The sequence below is a fragment of the Aotus nancymaae genome, unplaced genomic scaffold, assembly GCF_030222135.1.
Source record: "Aotus nancymaae isolate 86718 unplaced genomic scaffold, 86718_ANA_hifiasm-v0.15.2.pri h1tg000059l, whole genome shotgun sequence".
Taxonomy (NCBI): domain Eukaryota; kingdom Metazoa; phylum Chordata; class Mammalia; order Primates; family Aotidae; genus Aotus; species Aotus nancymaae.
Window position 1 is genome coordinate 37,377,642 of NW_026988473.1, and position 21,077 is coordinate 37,398,718.

At 37.1% G+C, this 21,077-nt stretch overlaps 1 long non-coding RNA gene and 1 pseudogene across 3 annotated transcripts in view; both read right to left on the reverse strand.

Moving 5' to 3' along the window:
• The window catches only part of LOC105720166 (uncharacterized), a 458,507-nt gene that overhangs the window by 57,234 nt on the left and 380,196 nt on the right, over positions 1–21,077 (reverse strand). For 2 of the 3 annotated variants that reach the window (XR_010338347.1, XR_001108084.3), the window contains exon 5: positions 16,458–17,027. This is a non-coding gene — a long non-coding RNA (uncharacterized LOC105720166). Of the gene's footprint in view, positions 1–16,457; positions 17,028–21,077 lie in introns of those variants that run through there. The other variant, XR_010338346.1, reaches the window with a different exon arrangement.
• LOC105719988 (large ribosomal subunit protein eL22-like) lies at positions 12,090–15,812 on the reverse strand (annotated as a pseudogene).

Genomic DNA, 21,077 nt, shown 5'->3' on the forward strand with positions numbered 1-21,077 from the left:
CTCATCTGGGAGTGCTGGTATTTCTTTAACTGTGGTATAAATTGGGTATATTCAGTTGACTTTGTTTCTAGAAGCTTTCCAAGGGTTAAGGCTCTGTACTTGGTCATCGCTTGTTGCTGAATCTTGCTCTTGGTTTCAAAGGGTAGAAAATTAGCAGATTTTTGGTGTTGTGGTGTTGGCTGTCAACTAGTATGTGGTGGTTGAGAGCAATGAGTGAGAGATAGGCTTTTGGCCATATGGCTTATTTGTGTATCCTTGCATTTTCAGCTGTGCTCTGTCATGCGAGGGGGAAGAGAGGTAACCCTTTCCCCCAGATTTGCTCCTGGGCCATGGGCGAGCCACCTCTGATCATTAGCACTGTGCCTATGTTTTTCATTGTTATTATTAGGTCTTTTGGACCACAAGACTCCCTTGGGCAGAGGTCTAGTAGGGAGCTAGGCTAATGTGGTACCTAGGCTGCCTCCCTCTACCGGGCTGGTTGGATAAAGGGAGGCAGCCTAGGTACCACATTAGCCCACAAACCTGTGTGACTAATCTCTCTGTTTTCTGGGACTCTGAGCTCCTTCCCCACTTACGTGCCAGGCACAGATCCTGGCTCTGCATACCTGAGCCGTGGGCTGTCACCCTGGGATGCCAGGATCTGCTTGTAGTTTCCTCCACTGGACCCTTAGAGTTGGGTTCTGGGTGTGCTGTGGAACTCAAAGGGCTCCTAGGCTGCTGAAATGCTTTCGGATAGAGCAAAGCACCAAGGCTGAGCAGCAGAAGCTGCACTGTATACACTTCCCTGTGGAGGAGCCAGGCAGGAACTCTGTGAGCAGCTGGCAGGCAGCCAGGCCTGTAGGACAGATATGCTCCAGTCCCTTGGGAAAGCTGACTCTGCTTTCTCCCCAGCAGTTATCTGGGGCCAGAGCTTGTCAGATGGAGACAGGCAGCCCTGAGCAGTGGGTACTTATGGTCAGGTTCTGCTGGAGCTATCCTGCACACAAAGGTTCCTGACACCATGCCTGCTTGCAGCTCTATCTCTGTCTAATCTTTAAGGAGATCCCCCTGTCAGTTCAGTTGTGGGGTGCAGAGGTAAGGAAGGGGCCAGGGTGGGGTCACCTGCAACTAGAATTTTAGAGGTCTGCAGCAAGAGTAAGTAGTCCCGTAGTTCATTCACTCACTGCTTAACTAGGAACTGTTCAGGGTGGAAACCAGCCCTAGCGTTCAGGCACCTTATGCAGGGTTCAGTTCCCAGCTTCCTCACTTTCAGCCTCAGCATTTGTGTCTCATCTTCATCCACATTCAGTATTTTCTCTCTAAACCTCTGTTCAAATTATGTTGGTTTGGTCAAAATTCTGGTCTCTCTCCATGAGAGCAGCACTTCCCAGCTGCACCTAGTAGGTCATCTTGCCACTTCACCAGACTTTACTTTTTTAGAAGTTTTAGGTTCACAGCAAAATTGAGGGAAAAGTGCAGAGACATCTCATATTTCTTCCTTCCCCAGCACATGCATAGCCTTTCCATTTTATTCATTGTCGAATGTGAGCCAGGCTTGCATCCCTGCAATAAATCCCACTTGCACACACGATGTAATTCTTTTATACAATGGTGTGTTTATTTGGTTTGCTGAAATATTTTGAGAATTTTTGTATCTACATTCATGAGAGACATCAGACTGTAGTTTTCTTACCTTGTACTATCTATCTTTGTCTGGTTTTGGTTTTAGGGTAATGTTAGCCTCACAAAAATGAGTTAGAAAATATTTTCTCTGCTTCTCTTCTCTGAAAGAGATTGTAGAGTATCGGTATAACTTATTCTTTAAACATTTGTAGAATTCACTAATGAACTCTTGTATAGTTTCTATTATTTTTAATTTGTTAAAGTGTGTTTTATGGTCCAGAATGTGGTCTATCTTAGTGACTCTTCCATGTGAGCTTGAGAAGAATGTATTATGCTGTTGTTTGAGGAAGTCATCTGTAGATGTTGAATATAGTCAGTTGATTGATGGTATTGTTAAGTTCAACTAAATTCTTTTTGATTTGTTGCCCTCAAACATTGTTCTTTTCTAATAGAGTGGTATTGAAGTCTCCAGTTCTAATAGTAAATTTGTATCTTTCTCCTTGTAGTTCTGTTAGTTTTTGTCTCATGTATCTTGATGCTCTGTTGTTGGATGCATATGTATTAAGGATTGTTATGTCTCCTTGGAGAATTGACCCTTGTATCATTATTTTGCTGCATTCCACAAATTTTATAAGCTGTGTTTCATTTTCATTCAATTCAAAATATTAAAAAATTCTCTTGATATTTCCTCTTTGATCCATGTGTTTATAAGTGTGGTGCTTAATCTCCTTGTGTTTGGGTATCTTTCAGTTATCTTTCTATTATATTTTTATGTCTAATAACTTTCCTATAGCTTACTTTTTCCTTTTTAAATTATTAATAACATTACCAGTGTGTTGTTATTGTAGTTATAATTTAATTGCTTTGTGATGTGATGAAATGAACATAAATAACACAATAAAATTATTTATAAAAGGTATCTTTCTTTGTTTATTAACAACTTCTGGTTATTAAAATGTCTTCTTAATTTCAGTAACAGCTTTTACTTGTTTAAATTTAACTCTTCCTGCTTACAATGAATTGTTGAAGACCACAATTATGTCTAATGCATTTGTATATTAGACATCCAAAGTACCCGACACAGGAAAGTTTCCTGCAAACAGTTTACTAGAGCATGAGATTGTTCATTGTTCACTGAATGGCACCGGTCTGCCTAAATGTAAATCCTGCTGTGCCACTTACTGGCTATTAAACATTAATTTCTAAACATCTTGGTTTCTTATTCTCTAAGAAAAACGTATTTTTATAATAATACCTACCATTTAAGGCTCTTGTACCCAAAGCAGAGAAAGTACTTAATAAAACTTAGAGGCAACATGGAATAAATTTGCATCATAACCCTTATTGTGTAGCCGTCTCCAGCACAGAACCTGACACCTAATCTTCAATCCAATGTTTACTTATTGACAAAATGAATCAGTGAAATAGAAAGTGAAATTATGTGACTGAGTCAGAAAATAATTTGTGGCAACTGAAGCTTTTAAAAATTGTGGAGACTTCTTAGACAAATACAACCTGTAAATTTAAAAAAATAGGTACGAATACTTCAATAGATGCATTTTATTAATGAATAAAAAATATTTAAAATATTTATACTTATAAATATTTCAACATTTTAAAATATTTTTAAAATTTTATAAAAATTTTTATTTATAAAATTATTTGATTAAATATTAAATACAAAATATTTTATATTTCTCAGCTTTTATCAGCTCTGATTGATAATTATTTTTTAAATAAATTATTTATTTTAAAAATAATTATTAAATTAATAAAAGATGAGAAATAATATAAAAATCACAAAAGCTAAAGATAATGTAAATCTTTACTATCATAATATGCTGACACACTTCTGTAATATGTTTTTCTTTTGTTTTTTGTTGTATACTTTTTGGTCACCTGAATACAAAACAACAATTTTACATTTTTAAAGAAAAACAGAAAGATAATTCAATCTATCCCCCAGCATATTTTATTGAAATATATTTTTATTATAATAATTTAGAAAATCTATTTTAGTCTCCAAAACCTCACTAATAGGTGGTTACCTATGCAACGTTCTCTGGAATTTCTTATTCAAGTAGTGCTTCTTGCCAGAGGCAAATCCAAGGGAAATGCCAACCATCTTATCTCATCTGATGTGTCCCCATTCAGCTCATCCAGGTGCTATCTGTACCCTCTGAACACTCCATGGTTTCTGAAGTGCAGAGAAAATGACCATGAACCTGCTCTGTCTATGATTCCAAACAAGGAATAGAGCTTTATTTTTTCTAGCTCACTCTTTGGGTTCAAATATAGAATCCAAAGTTTGCTGAGATTCACCCAAAATAGGAGGTCACTTGGAGTTGGTGGAAGGCAAAAGGGTTTTCAAGGTACACGCAGCCTCAAATTTTACCCATAGCCATAGGATCACCACTAGAGGTAAAAGTGAACCTGACTCTAGCATATAACTAGAGCTGTTGCTATTCTCATGTACCTAGACTAGAATACGTGAACCCTTGGAATCAGCATTGGCAAAAAAAAAAAAAAAAAAAAGGTAGGGGCTTTAAAGCTAAAGCTTTGTTAACTGTATTTCTGCATTCTGTGGCTTTAATTATGGAGCGCTAGTTCCCATGGTAAATGCAAAGAATAGAATACAATATAAGTTCTATCTTGGGAAGCTGATGTTTTCATTGGCAAAATCCAACTTGTATACTTGCCACTTGCACATATAATCGAGAAATTTGATTTTGCCTAGGAAGCAATTCATAAATGTTAAATAAATGTCACAAACAATCAATGTTGTTGGGAAAAACGGAAAATCAATTCAATTTGCATTGAGTAGTCAGAGACAGCTGCATGGGGGAGATGAGGCTTTAATAAGGCTTTGAACCACAAATAGAATGTATGTAAATGTAGGCTGGTAAAAAATTATTAGAACCATAAAGAACAATGTGAGCAACTACATAAAAGTAGGATTCCAAATTGCAAAGTAATGTTCTAAGTAGCTACATTGCAGCCACTAACCAAAATGGCTATGTGGATGTTGCCAGTATTTGTGAAAAAACAGTCTTTTATTCTACAGTCATACATAAAATGGAGTCTGTTAAAATTTTATTTTCAGGCCAAGTAAATACACAAAAAGAATGATTTTCTCTCCTCAATAGTAGATCAGACACTGATTTATAGAAGCAGAAGAAAGAAGCACAAAGTCAAGCATCACTGTAATAAATACACCCAGATATGTTGGCTATAAAAGTTGTCAGTTTTCTTCTGGTGGGTGGGATTTGTAGTCTCAAAACCCTAAAACATCTTGCAAAAGAGAGAAAATCTACATATCTCTTATGGAACCTGAAGAATAATGAGGCAGGAGAAAAACAGAAGTTACTCCCTGGATACTTAGCTAGATGGCAAAATAAAACCTTGGTACTGCATTAACCATGTTATCTCTCCATTTTCAAGCTGTTCACGAACAGTGAGCTGACTGATTTGGATTTGCACATTCAGTGCAACTATATTGAAACAGGAATAGTTACCTGTTTAGGTAGTGACAATGTTTCCTCAAACATAATCTTACAGTAGAGAATAAGAGAATGTAAGGAGGTTTTGGAAAAGAAATAGCAGAGTTAATTCTAACATAAGTTTTGTTCTCCAAACACTACAAAATTGTAGCATTTAAATTTGGTCACATTAGGCACAACTTCATTAACAAGAACAATTTTCTTTCTCCAAGCATAAAATTTAAATCTGTGAAATATTAAGTAGAAAATGTGATTTAGCTCAAATAAAAATAATATTGTGAAGAGATCCAAGATGGCCGATTAGGAGGAACTCAGGATTGCAGCTCCGAGAGAAAGCGCAGAGGGTGAGTGGACGCCGCATTTCCAGACGGATTTTTACTACCCACAGACCAGGAGATTCACAGGCGGAAGAGCACCACAGGTTGCCAGCGCTGCTGCTTTGAGCGGCGCGGCCACTAGGCCTGCGCCCTGAGGCAGGGAGCAGCGGCTCCTTCTGCAGAGTGAGTGTGACCAAGTCCCTTGTAAGCCAGCAAGGGGAGCTGAAACAGGGAGACAAGCCAGGAGATTCCCCGGGCAAAAATGCGCCACGAATCTCAGAGCTGCCGCTTCAGCTGACGCAACGACTCACAGGGCAGTGGATTTTTACTGCCCACAGACCAGGAGATTCACAGGCGGAAGAGCCCCATGGGTCGCCAGCGCCGCTGGTTTGACTGGCGCAGCCGCTCGGCCTGTGCCCTGAGGCAGGGGCAGTGGCTCCTCCTGCAGAGTGAGTGAGACCGAGTCAACTGTAAGCCAGCAAGGGGAGCTGAAACAGGGAGTCAAGCCAGGAGATTTTTGGGCAAAGAAAGCGTCACAGGAAACACAACTGAACCCGGGTCGGTCCAGCTCTGTGGAGGAGGGGCGTCCTCCATTAGGACACACCCTGCAGTTCCCAGGGCAATTTCCTATAACCAAGGCAACCCGCCACTACAGAGACTCTGTCACTACAGGGGCGGGCCAACATAGCGGAAGCAGTTCTAACTACACCCATATAAACAGGACTGCAGGAAAGTTCACAAGGAAGCTGGGCAGAGCCCACAGCAGCTCAGCGAGCCCTCTGCAGGCTGAGTGCGACTAGGCTGCCACCTTGTGGGCAGGGAAAGCAACAGCAAGACAGCGGAAAATCATAAAGCCCTAACTCCCTGGGACAGAACACCTGGAGGGAAGAAAAACGGGGTTTATGAGTTCTGCTGCTGCAGACTTAAAATTACCAAAATCAGAAAGACATCAACTACAAAGTCGATAGGCAGATAAATCCACAAAGATGAGAAGAAACCAGCGCAAAAAGGATGAAAACACCCAAAATCAGAACATTTCTCCTCCTACAAGGGAGCACAACTCCCCATCAGCAAGGGAACAAGACTGGATGGAGAATGAGTGTGATGAAATGACAGAATCAGCTTTCAGAAAGTGGATAATAAGAAACTTCCGTGAGCTAAAAGAACATGTTCTAACCCAATGCAAAGAAACTAAGAACCTTGAAAAAAGACTTGATGAAATGCTAACGAGAATGGACAACTTAGAGAGGAATATGAGTGAATTGATGGAGCTGAGAAACACAACACGAGAACTTCGCAAAGCATGCACAAGTTTCAACAGCCGAATTGACCAAGCAGAAGAAAGGATATCAGAGGTAGAAGATCAACTCAACGAAATAAAACAAGAAGGCAAGATTAGAGAAAACAGGGTAAAAAGGAATGAACAAAGCCAACAAGAAATATGGGACTATGTGAAAAGACCTAATCTACGTTTGATACGGGTACTTAAATGTGACGAAGAGAATGCATCCAAGCTGGAAAATACTCTCCAGGAAAACTTCCCCAACCTAGCAAGGCAGGCCAATATTCAAGTCCAGGAAATACAGAGAACACCACAAAGATATTCCTCTAGAAGAGCAACACCGAGGCACATAATCATCAGATTCACCAGGGTTGAAATGAAGGAGAAAATACTAAGGGCAGCCAGAGAGAAAGGTCGGGTTACCCACAAAGGGAAGCCCATCAGACTCACAGCAGATCTCTCAGCAGAAACCCTACAGGCCAGAGGAGAGTGGGGGCCGATATTCAACATCCTTAAAGAAAAGAACTTTCAACCCAGAATTTCATATCCAGCCAAACTAAGCTTCATAAGTGAAGGAAAAATAAAATCCTTTGTGAACAAGCAAGAACTCAGAGATTTAATCACCACCAGACCAGCTTTACAAGAGCTCCTGAAGGAGGCACTACACATAGAAAAGAACAAACAGAACCAGCCACTCCAAAAACACACGAAATGGTAAAGAGCATCAACACAATGAAGAATTTGCATCAACCAATGGGCAAAACAGCCAGCTAGCATCAAAATGACAGGATCAAATTCACACATAACAATATTAATCCTAAATGTAAATGGATTAAATGCCCCAATCAAAAGACACAGACTGGCAAATTGGATAAAAAGTCAAAACCCATCAGTGTGCTGTATCCAGGAAACCCACCTCACATGCAAGGATACATAAAGGCTCAAAATAAAGGGATGGAGGAAGATTTACCAAGCAAACGGAGAGAAAAAAAAGCAGGAGTTGCAATTCTCATCTCTGAAAAGATAGACTTTAAAGCAACAAAGATCAAAAGAGACAAAGAAGGACATTACATAATGGTAAAGGGATCAATGCAACAAGAAGAGCTAACGATCCTAAATATATATGCACCGAATACAGGAGCACCCAAATACATAAGGCAAGTTCTTAAAGAATTACAAAGAGACCTAGACTCCCACACAATAATAGTGGGAGACTTCAACACCCCATTGTCAATATTAGACAGATCAACGAGACAGAAAATTAATAAGGATATCCAGGACTTGAACTCAGACCTGGAACAAGCAAACCTAATAGACATTTACAGAACTCTCCACCCCAAATCCACAGAATATACATTCTTCTCAGCACCACATCACACCTACTCTAAAATTGACCACATAATTGGAAGTAAATCACTCCTCAGCAAATGCAAAAGAACGGAAACCATAACAAACAGTCTCTCAGACCACAGTGCAATCAAGTTAGAACTCAGAATTCAGAAACCAACCCAGAACCGCACAGCTTCATGGAAAATGAACAACTTTCTCGTGAATGTAGACTGGATAAACACTGAAATGAAGGCAGAAATAAAGATGTTCTTCGAAACCAATGAGAACGAAGACACCACATACCAGAATCTCTGGGACACATTTGAAGCAGTCTCTAGAGGAAAATATATAGCAATAAGTGCCCACATGAGAAGAAGGGAGAGATCTAAAATTGACACCCTATCGTCAAAATTGAAAGAGCTAGAGGAGCAAGATCAAAAAAACTCAAAACCTAGCAGAAGACAAGAAATAACTAAGATCAAAGCAGAATTGAAGGAGATAGAGACATGAAAAACCCTACAAAAAATCAATAAATCCAGGAGCTGGTTTTTTGAAAAGATCAACAAAATAGACAGACCACTAGCCAGACTAATAAAAAAGAAAAGAGAGAATAACCAAATAGATGCAGTAAAAAATGATAAAGGGGATATCACCACAGATGCCAGAGAAATTCAAACCATCATCAGAGATTATTACAAACAACTCTATGCACATAAACTAGAAAACCGGGAAGAAATGGATAAATTCCGGGACACTTGCCTCTTCCCAAGCCTAAACCAGGAAGAAGTCAAAACCCTGAACAGACCAATAACAAGGGCTGAAGTCGAGGCAGCAACTAAGAGCCTACCACCCAAAAAAAGCCCAGGTCCAGATGGGTTCACAGCCGAATTCTACCAGACATACAAAGAGGAACTGGTACCATTCCTACTGAAACTATTCCAAATAATACAAAAAGAGGGAATCCTTCCCAAATCATTTTATGAGACCAACATCATCCTAATACCAAAACCCGGCAGGGACTCAACAAGAAAAGAAAACTACAGGCCAATATCCATGATGAACATAGATGCAAAAATCTTCAATAAAATACTGGCAGGCCAATTACAACAGCACATCAAAAAGCTTATTCACCATGATCAAGTAGGATTCATCCCGGGGATGCAAGGATGGTTCTATAAATGTAATTCACTACATAAACAGAACCAAAGACAAAAACCACATGATTATCTCAATTGATGCAGAGAAGGCCTTCGACAAAATTCAACAGCCCTTTATGCTAAAAACTCTCAATAAACTAGGTATCAACGGAATGTATCTCAAAATAATAAAAGTTATTTACGACAAACCAACAGCCAATATCATACTGAATGGGCAAAAACTTTGAAATCTGGTACTAGACAAGGATGCCCTCTCTCACCGCTCCTATTCAATATAGTACTGGAAGTTCTAGCCAGAGCAATCAGGCAAGAAAAGGAAATAAAGGGTATTCAATTAGGAAAGGAGGAAGTCAAATTGTCTCTATTTGCAGACCACATGATTGTATATCTAGAAGACCCCATCATCTCAGCCCAAAATCTCCTGAAACTGATAAGCAACTTCAGCAAAGTCTCAGGATACAAAATCAATGTGCAAAAATCAACAGCATTTCTATATACCAATAACAGACTTAAAGAGAGCCAAATCAAGAATGAATTGCCATTCACAATTGCTACAAAGAGAATAAAATACCTAGGAATACAACTAACAAGGAACGTAAAGGACCTCTTCAAGGAGAACTACAAACCACTGCTCAACGAAATAAGAGAGGACACAAACAGTTGGAGAAACATTCCATGTTCATGGTTAGGAAGAATTAATATCGTGAAAATGGCCATACTGCCCAAAGTAATTTACAGATTCAACGCTATCCCCATCAAGCTACCAATGACCTTCTTCACAGAACTGGAAAAAACCACCTTAAACTTCATATGGAACCAAAAGAGAGCCCACATAGCCAAGTCAATTCTAAGCAAAAAGAACAAAGCAGGAGGCATCACACTACCGGACATCAAACTCTACTACAAGGCTACAGTAATCAAAACAGCATGGTACTGGTACCAAAACAGAGATATAGACCAATGGAACAGAACAGAGGCCTCGGAGGCGACACAACATATCTACAATCACCCGATCTTTGACAAACCCGACAAAAACAAGCAACGGGGAAAGGAATCCCTGTTCAATAAGTGGTGTTGGGAAAACTGGCTAGCCATATGCAGAAAGCAGAAACTCGACCCCTTCTTGACACCTTACACTAAAATTGACTCCAGATGGATTAAAGACTTAAACATAAGACCTAACACCATAAAAACCCTAGAAGAAAACCTAGGCAAAACCATTCAGGACATAGGCGTAGGCAAGGACTTTATGACCAAAACACCAAAAGCATTGGCAACAAAAGCCAAAATGGACAAATGGGACCTGATCAAACTCCACAGCTTCTGCACGGCAAAAGAAACAGTCAATAGAGTGAATCGGCAACCAACACAATGGGAAAAAACTTTTGCAGCCTACCCGTCTGACAAAGGGCTGATATCCAGAATTTACAACGAGCTAAAACAGATTTACAAGAAAAAAACAAACAAGCCCATTCAAAAGTGGGTGAAGGATATGAACAGGTACTTTACAAAAGAAGACATACATGTGGCCAACAAGCATATGAAAAAATGCTCATCATCACTGATCATTAGGGAAATGCAAATCAAAACTACATTGAGATACCATCTCATGCCAGTTAGAATGGCGATCATTAAAAAAATCTGGAGACAACAGATGCTGGAGAGGATGTGGAGAAATAGGAACACTTTTACACTGTTGGTGGGAGTGTAAATTAGTTCAACCATTGTGGAAAGCAGTGTGGCGATTCCTCAAGGACCTAGAAATAGAAATTCCATTTGACCCAGCAATCCCATTACTGGGTATATATCCAAAGGATTATAAATCGTTCTACTATAAGGACACATGCACACGAATGTTCATAGCAGCACAGTTTACAATAGCAAAGACCTGGAACCAACCCAAATGCCCATCGATGATAGACTGGACAGGAAAAATGTGGCACATATACACCATGGAATATTATGCAGCCATCAAAAACGATGAGTTCGCATCCTTTGTAGGGACATGGATGAACCTGGAAACCATCATTCTCAGCAAACTGACACAAGAACACAAAATCAAACACCACATGTTCTCACTCATAGGTGGGTGTTGAACAATGAGAACACATGGACACAGGGAGGGGAGTACTATACACTGGGGTCTGTAGGGGGGGAATGGGGGGGACAGACGGGGGGTGGGGAGTTGGGGAGGGATAGCATGGGGAGAAATGCCAGAAATGGTGAAGGGGAGGAAGGCAGCAAATCACACTGCCACGTATGCACCTATGCAACAACCTTGCATAATTTTCACATGTACCCCAAAACCTAAAATGCAATAAAATAATAATAATAATAATAATATTGTGTTTATCTTATTAAGCACTCTAAAATATTTCCTGAAGAACTACTAAAACATCCAGATGTAACTGCTTCTTAGGCCCATTTAATACATCTATGTGAATTAAATAATGGTTACTATTTTGATATTTTACTTCATTCACCGCAACTAACTCAGCCTCAAAAAAGAGGTCTGAACACATTACTAAAATACCCCATTAAGTTTTGACTTTAAAGTACAAATGAAAACCTCATTACTTAAAATTTCATCTTTACTTTTCTGATGGCCATTTTCTCTTAAATATACATGTGTACCTCTTGCATATAAACTTTCTTCTTATAAAAATTATAGCTAACATGTTTTTTAGTGTTCGCCATGTCACATACTTTGCAACATGTTTTACATGGATTATCTCATTTAGCACTGATTACAATCTTACAAGTGGCAAAACAAGGGAAGCCCTTTGACTACAATTTCCAATTTTCTGTTCTATCCACACTGCAGAGACACAAGGATAAACCACCATTTTCATTCCCAGGTTTTGTCCAAGAACGCCTATAAAATATTCCATATAAATAAAATTTAATCCTTGTCTTCCTCCTCTTATTCATCCTGGTTAATCTGGCAATAGCGTATTCATAACTCTTCTTTGCTGTTAGCAACTACGCACAACCAATCGCATAGATTATACTTCTTCAAATATTTTTTGGTGAGATATTTCAAATACCTTTTGGAGAAAGGCACTTTGGATGTCACAGTGATTTTGCTCTTGCTCCTTTAGATGGTCACCCATCCCTCCACCAAGGTTCCCAGTTTTTTCGTTCACTTTGATCCTTTCTTGCAAAAACTGCTCAAAATTGGCAGCTTCCATGATTCCATCTTCTATGGGGTGGGTGCACTCAAGAGTGAGCTTCAGAACCTGTTTCTTTTTTTTGCCCCCCTTCACCACAAGTTTTTCACAGGCACCGTGATGGCAGCGGAGGCAGAAAGGCTGCTTAGCATATTTCTATGCTAAATAAAAATATGTTGCCACATTTTTTCTTAATTTTATTCAAATCAGAAATGCCATGAAACACAAATCTGACATTTGAAGAATGTTTTAAAATTTGAAAAAGCTAAGATGATTAAACTGAAATGTATACACTCATACTTTTAAAAAATTTAACTAAAAAGTTGACTTTTCATAGAGTAACTGATTAAGATTCAAGTCAATGCTTGGTTGTAAGAAACAGACTCTGTCTCAAATGTATCTTTACCACCTTTAGAGAACTTCATATCTTGAAATGTGATACATTCACCATTTGATTGGTGACTCTCAAAATAATTTTGAGTTTAGTAGGATATCTATATACATTTTATAACTTGGGCATAACAGTTTTCCTGAAAGCCATTAAACTGAATAATCTGAAAACATTTTATGTTAAAAGCTCAAATTTTTATAAATGTGCAATAAATATATTTTCTCAAAACCACAGTAATAACCTAGTGTTGAATCATTTAAACATGTCAGCAATGATTGCATTTCTAAGTAATTGAATTCCAAAATTAAGCTTTTAAACAAAAAATAGTTTTAAGTGTTTGCACTACATTGTATCTTTAATGAATTATGAATGAAATTTACTTTTAAGATGTCAATAATCAAAAAACAGTATTTCTAAGATTTCATACAGCTTTATAGATCATTTCATGAATATGCCCATTCATTTCATTGTAAATGAACAATGATAGAAACTTTAAGGAGACTGATTGTTATTTTCCATTAACTAAAGAATGGAGTCTACTATTTCTTGACATTGAGGAACCTTAAAAGCTACCTTTATTCTTTATTTTTAAGCAATTAAAAAAAATAGAGAAAAAATTATTGTCAGCTTTTATGTTTCTGCCTAAGGCAATTTCCAAAAGGAATACACTGAGTATGTGCTTTAGTTTACCATTTTCACCTTTTGTATACCATTTTTGTGAAGATAAATTTATCATGTATCTGTCATTCTAGGTAAAAGATTGCTTCTGAGAGAAACAAAGTGACTTCGTGCAGTTGACTGATTATATCTTATTAGCCCCTGTGTTAGCTATGAAGTTGACTGCCCAGAACTTTTATACCATTAAACCACATAACAAATGTTTATCATCTAAATGCATGAATTCATTTATAATCACAAATATGAGACAAGAATTTCCAATTTCTCGAATTAACGGTGACTAAAAACAATAAAATATATTAAAAGGGTAATAGTTATTTCTTCAAACCAGCAAAGACAAGACAAGCTTGCCCGTAGTATTACTGTCAAAAAAATAAATAAAATGTACTAACGAAGAGTAAAAATATAAAATTTCTCTAAATTTTAGTTTTATTATATGTATGCAGTAAAATTATTCTTACTTCTTTACATTCTAGTATTATTTAATAATCTGATATACTTTCTTTGTACCACACATTGAAATAGCACTTTTTAGGTATTATTTATTTTGTGCAACCCCTTATGATGAAAATATTATGAAAATCCCCATTTTCACAAATAAGGAAACTATCCTACTTCTTTAAAAAGCACCTATCAAGCACTCTACTATGTACTTCATAAATACCACTTAACATTTACTCACTTAAGTTTCCAAATAATCAAGTTAGGTATTATTATTATTATCCTCACTTACAGATACGGAAACTGAGAGAATGAGAAATTAAATAATATTCCCGAAGTCACAAAGCTATAAAGTGGTGAAACTGGCATTCGAATCCAGGCACTCTGCTTCTATACTAAAGAAAACACAACTTTTTGTTGGGACAAAAGAGATTCAAATATAAGTCATCTATCTCCAATAATACCACCCTGAAAACTAGGCAAGTATGGCCCCTAGTCTGGAGCATTCACTTCAGAGAATCAACATTCTTGGGCTGTGCACTGCTCTATGAGGCAAAGGTCCATTGGGTCAATGGATGAACATACCAAGAAACTAATCTCAGCTCCCCTTCAGTTATGCACACACTCACAACGTGGGCAACACTAAACTTAAGAAGTGGTCAAAAGCAGCTTTGCAGGGATGAGAACCAAGCACAGATGAGCAGGCTGAAATAGTCACTCAGGCCTCTCCTGGTATAGAATAGAGAAGAGACTTTGGAAAGAAGGTGGTGAATTGCAGCCTGGGGACCAAGATCGAGGAGTGAGTGGCCAAGTCTCCCCATAGTGCCATATTTTTATGCAGAAAGAACTCAATGATGATCAAACATTTTAAATAAGAATCTGAGTTTCTTTACAGGTCACTATAAAAAAAAAAGGTACATTTGTCAAAATAAAAGCAAAGTAAATATTTTATTTAACAATTTATGACTCGTAACAGTTTTATAGCTTATCACTTTCAAATATTTAGACATATTTTATTTGCACTTCCATTGGTTCCACTTACCAAGGACTCTACAAATTCAGGGGGTAGATCTGCTTATTCATTTCTCAAGAAATGCATTTTACTAATACTAATGCTATGCTACTTGTTTTTTTTTTTTTTTTTGGAGGGTTGTTTGCTTGAAGACAGTAGAAAAAGTGTGGATTAAAATGGAAAAGAACATAATTCTAGTATTCTTGAGGTGAAAGCAAGAAATATCTTTCCTCAACTACATGTTTTTTTTATTTTTATTTATTTTTTTAAATTTTTATTTATTTATTTATTTATTGAGATGGAGTTTCGCTCTTGTTACCCAGGCTGGAGTGCAATGGCGCGATCTCGGCTTACCGCAACCTCCGCCTCCTGGGTTCAGGCAAGTCTCCTGCCTCAGCCTCCTGAGTAGCTGGGATTACAGGCACGCGCCACCATGCCCAGCTATTTTGTGTGTGTGTGTGTATTAGTAGAGACGGGGTTTCACCGTGTTGACCAGGATGGTCTCGATCTCTTGACCTCGTGATCCACCCGCCTCGGCCTCCCAAAGTGCAGGAATTACAGGCTTGAGCCACCGTGCCCGGTCCATTTTATTTTTAATTAGGCAAATCTTTATAAATTAGAGTTGCACAATGGATGCTTATAGAATTGACGAATAGCGGGGGAATCTTTAAGGTTAAGAAAGGAGATCCAACAATTGTATGTAAAGAAATATTTGGCACTCATAATATCAATTAACAGATAATACATCAAAAAGTGATACCCTAGGAATTTACTCCAGAATTTCTAAACTTTCTTCTGCTACCATGATTTTTAACACTTCATTCAAGATAAATAAAATTCTTAAAATATAACAGGCACAGAGTTTGCAGTTACCTCACTGGTTTTAAAGTGTTGATGTGAAATTTTAACAGTTGAATTGCCCCTTCTGTACATTTTTCTGTTACTAGAATCAAATGTATTATAAATTTTCCTAGATATTTCAACTTGTTAACAACTCATCTCATTCAACGCCTCACAGTTAAAAATTAGCCTATCATTTGATCTGAAAAATGCTTGTACTTTCCAAGAAAACATAACCTTAGAAAATAATCAACATTGCATTAGTTTTGAGGTTAATAGGAACATATAAAGAATAGAAGAAACACATATCAAGAATAGCCAGGATAAATAAAAAAGAAAAAAGTTTATAAGGTCAATTTTGTTTATTTTTTTGCCAAAGTAAAACCCAAATTAGAAAGAATTGATTAATCTTTTCATTAAATGTTAATGCATTTCTGTTTTGAAAAATGAACTTTGAAAGGCCTAGTCACACATGAACAAAACAATTGAACTATCACACATAGCCATATTTGATAAACTTAATACAGAAAAAGTTAAGACACTTAATATCTTTTGAAAATTTTTCTACCTGATCGTTTTAATGGCCTTTCTTTTAGAATATTATTATTTTATGAAGCTGAAATGAAAATCTGATCAGATCTCTGTTTCCTAAAATCATTCTCATTTCTATACAGAAAGAAGACAAATGGAATGCTTAATCAGATTTTCTGCCCTTAAAATGCGCATTATCAGCATGCCAATATTACAAGTACAGCTCAACTGTATAGATACTTCTGCATATATAGGAAGAACACCTGCTTTCTGAAATTTCAGCCTTTTATCAATTATCCTTTTATAACATAATATGTCAGAAGATATTTGTTTAATACTAACAATGAATATGTATTGCCATTTAACACCAAAATCTAAGGGGAGAAGAAAATCAACAAAGCTGCCTACATTAAAGTAACAACAAAAAACATTTGTTTGGGAAGGAGAAAATGCAATTCATAATTTGGATGGCTTGCCATTCTACCTTCATTCTGTGGTCTGAATGTGTCCCCTAAAATTAATGTTCAATGCAACAGTGTTGAAAGTTGTCACCTTTTAGAAGATGTTTAGGTCATGAGGGCTCTCCCTCATGAATGGATTAATTCTACTATAGAAAGAGCTTATAGGAGTGGGTTCAGTTTCTTTTGCTCTTCTGCCATGTCAGTGTGTAGTGTCTACTTCTTTTTCTGCCCTTCTGCCTTTTGCCATGTGAAGACTCATAAAGAAAGAGCTTACCAAATGCCAGCACCTTGATCTTGAACTTCCCAGCCTCCAGATCTGTGAAAACAAAAATTTTATTTAAAAAAAACTCCATTCTGTAATATTCTGCTATAGCAGCACAAAGTAAACTAAGACACACATACTCTGGATATTTAGGTAACTGTTAGATAGCCTGCATTTTCAGGTGGATATTACATAAATATGGACTAAGACTAGAAGAAAATCCAGGTGTGTTCCTCCCTGTGAATAAAGGATAATAGATTTATAATTTAATGAGGTCTCAAATTGCGTGTTGTGGTTAAGTTCATTTTGATGATATTCAAAATTATCTCAAGAGATAAAACTACTACTCTAGATGTTATTAAATACTACAGTGTGGAAAAAGAACAGTAACATCAGGACTTTACTATATGACAGAAAAGACCTCAATTTATCTGACAGGTACATATTCAGTTGTCCCGACTTCTATCAAAAATGTCTTTCTGCAAAAGTTATTTACAGCAAAATTACTAAGAGATGATAGTGAATATTCAGAATAGCATAATGTATCAGAAGAACACCTTACTAAAAGCATTTTTTTCTATGCTTGTGAGTCTATCCACATATAAAACAAATAAAAACAATAATTTCTAAAACTTATTCAAAAACCTCTAAAACATGGCTGGGAGCAGTGGCACATGTCTGTAATCCTGGCATTTTGGAAAGCCCAGGTGGATGGATCACCTGATATCAGGAGTTCAAGACCAGCTTGGCCAATACGGCAAAACCAATCTCTACTAAAAATATAAAAATTAGCTATGTGTGGTGGTGGATGCCTGTAATTCCAGCTACTTGGGAGGCTGAAGCAGGAGAATCACTTGAACCCACGAGGTGGAGATTGCAGTGAGCTGAGATTGTGCCACTGCACTCCAGCCTGGACAGCAAAGAGAGACTATGTCTCAAAAAAATAAAAATCCTCTAAAACGTGATTTCTTGATTATTGTTTTAATAATAAAACTAAACACTGAAGTAAATAAAAATTGGAAAGTTAATATTCTGATTCAAGACAAATATTTTTGAGGTTTCCACATATACTAACAATGGGACACAATTCCACATTATATTTTCAAGCAATATTTTTTGTATACTGTTAACACCTCCAAAATCATACAATTTTTAAAATAACTTTTTAAAATTTATACAACCTTTTTAGAAAAAAGTTGCCAAAATACACAGTAAGAACAACATAAGAATTTATAATTGTCAGTCTTCTAGCTCTATTATTAGGAATTCATCAGAGAGAAATAATTGAACAGAAACTACACACAGAGAAACATACATGTACAAAGTCACATAATAAGATAATCTCTAATAGTTCAAAATATAAAGAGAAATATAGATAGTAGATAGCAGATGCTATGGTCTGAGTATGTCCATCAAATTCTTGTGGTCAAACTTAACTTCCAGTGGGATAATACTGAGAGGTAGAAACTTAAGGAGATAATCAAGTAGAGGTCTCCACCCTCACAAATGGAGTTAAGATCCTATAAAAGAGGCTTCACACAGTGTTTGCCCTTTTTGGCCCACCCTCTTCCACCATGTGAGCACACAGTTCTCATAGGGCCATCTTGGAAACAGATGAGGCCCTCACCAGACACTAAACCTGCTGTTTCTTTTATCTTGGAATTTCAAGCCTCCATCACTGTGAGCAATCAATGTATGTTCTTTATTAATTAGTCAGTCTGAAATATTTTGTAATAGCAACAGGAATGTACTGAGATGGCAGATAAATAAGAAACAATATAAATATTTTAAAAGAGGAAATGACTTAGTAAATTATGGGGTATCAACCAAGAATAAGATTGGTATTCAAATTATGAAGTCTCTCGAAGGAAAAATGTTTATGTTTTTAAAAGTAGAAAAGCCATGTGCATAAAGAATACAACTCTGTGAATATATATATGCACGTAAATCGATAACAGTAGTATATATGTGATAATAAAAGTAATTTTATTTGGACAGAAAAAGTTCCTTATTTTTGTCTCTGAACATCTCTTATCTATTTTTACTAAATATATTTTTAATAATAGAAGAAAATGTTCCATCAAACAAATGTTAAAAATTGATGTGTCAATTAAAGGCATATACACAGAGACACACACACACACGCAGACATAGAGGGAGAGAGAATATGTACACTATTGGTCAAGTAGTACACAAGAGATTATATCTACATTGGTGGAAATATCATCTTGGTGACAATTTATATTTAAATAAATCTGTAAGAGTGCTTTAATAGGAGCCCAGCATGTAAAGCATAAGCCTATTAATAAAATAAATAGAGTTGAATGAGGCTGGGTATGGTGGTTCACACTTATAATGCCAGCATTTTGAGAGGGCGAGGCAGGTGAATCACTTGAGCCCAGGAGTTCAAGACCAGCCTGGGCAACATGGTAAAACTTCATCTCTACAAAAATTAGCGGAATGTGGTGGTGTGCCCCTATAGTGCCAGCTACTCAGGAAGCTAAGGCAGGAGGACCACCGGAACCCAGAAGGTCAAGGCTGCAGTGAGCGATGATTGTGCCATCCAGCCTGGGCAACAGAGGAAAGATCTGTCTCAAAAAAATTATAGATTGGAACGCTAAGATTTATGAAAATTTAACTTAAATAACAATTTGCCTACAATGGCACACAGCCAATAGTGTGACAGCAAAATAACATATGCCATGAGATTTTAGCTAGCTAAAGACATGAAAAGCAATCCTAGCTATTCTGTTACATCATTCCACAAACTGAGAGGAATATTAAGTAATACTCTCTCAGAGAACTTCATGAAGCAGCTCTTATGTATGCAGAAGTCGAATATAATGTTTGGTAATCACTCAAGCTTTCTAAAATAAAAAAGATTAAAATTCAGAGAAGGAAAAAATGCAATTAAATACTTGTACAACTGCATAAAGAATGCATCTGAGAACTCAGTAAAAGCTCAAAATCTTCTCTAAATATCTAGTTATACTCAATTATTTTCTCCTCCCTTGCCATTTCTCAGTTGCTGAAGAAACAGCTTATCACCATGGTTCTAGTAACTCTGTCTTAATCATTTATATTCCCTGTGGTTGCACCAATCACAGAAACAAGGAAATTCTGGAGTTTTGAAAGGAATAGGTTACAGATGTAAACAATTCTACAATCTAAATCTACTAACCTAAAGCCCCCTATTAAATGAGAAACCTGAAGACAAAGAAAGATAAATATTTTTCTCTATATTTTTTATTTATGTCAGAATTAACCCTATCATAAAAGAGAAGAGGGAAATTATTCTTAAGCATTCACTGAAATCACCTGATGATTTCTACCTCACTGTTTTTCCATTTTATAGGCAGAAAACAGAGCTCAATTATTTAACTTGCCAAGGTTGCTTTTGGTAGAATTACATACATTTTTCCCAGTTATGTCACTCTCCCTCTCCCATCTTTTTTATGGGTCTTTCTCTTAAATATACAGGGATAAGAATACATAAAATCAATATAATTAATGGAATAAGACTACCAAATAAGTCTTCTATTACTGTAAAGAATTTGTGAGAAGAAAGCCAAGAAATAAATTTCCTGCAAGCCTGAGTTTTTAGTGGACAAGGCCAAAATGGTAGCATCTGTTTAAATACATTGTCAGCAAACTACATAGAAACGGCATGAGACATAGAATATGTGCTGTAACATGTTCCTTTTGTGGTAGTTGCATATTCTAACTGTGGAATGTAGTCCTGTGTGCAAGAAGAAAGCAAAATGAAAGATAAAATATTTTTTTTTTTTTTTTTTTGAGACGGAGTTTCGCTCTTGATACCCAGGCTGGAGTGCAATGGCGCGATCTCGGCTCACAGCAACCTCCGCCTCCTGGGTTCAGGCAATTCTCCTGCCTCAGCCTCCTGAGTAGCTGGGATTACAGGCACGCGCCACCGTGCCCAGCTAATTTTTTTTTTGTATTAGTAGAGACGGGGTTTCACCATGTTGACCAGGATGGTCTCGATATCTTGACCTCGTGATCCACCCGCCTCGGCCTCCCAAAGTGCTGGGATTACAGGCTTGAGCCACCGCGCCCGGCCGATAAAATATTTTTAAAATAGAGTAT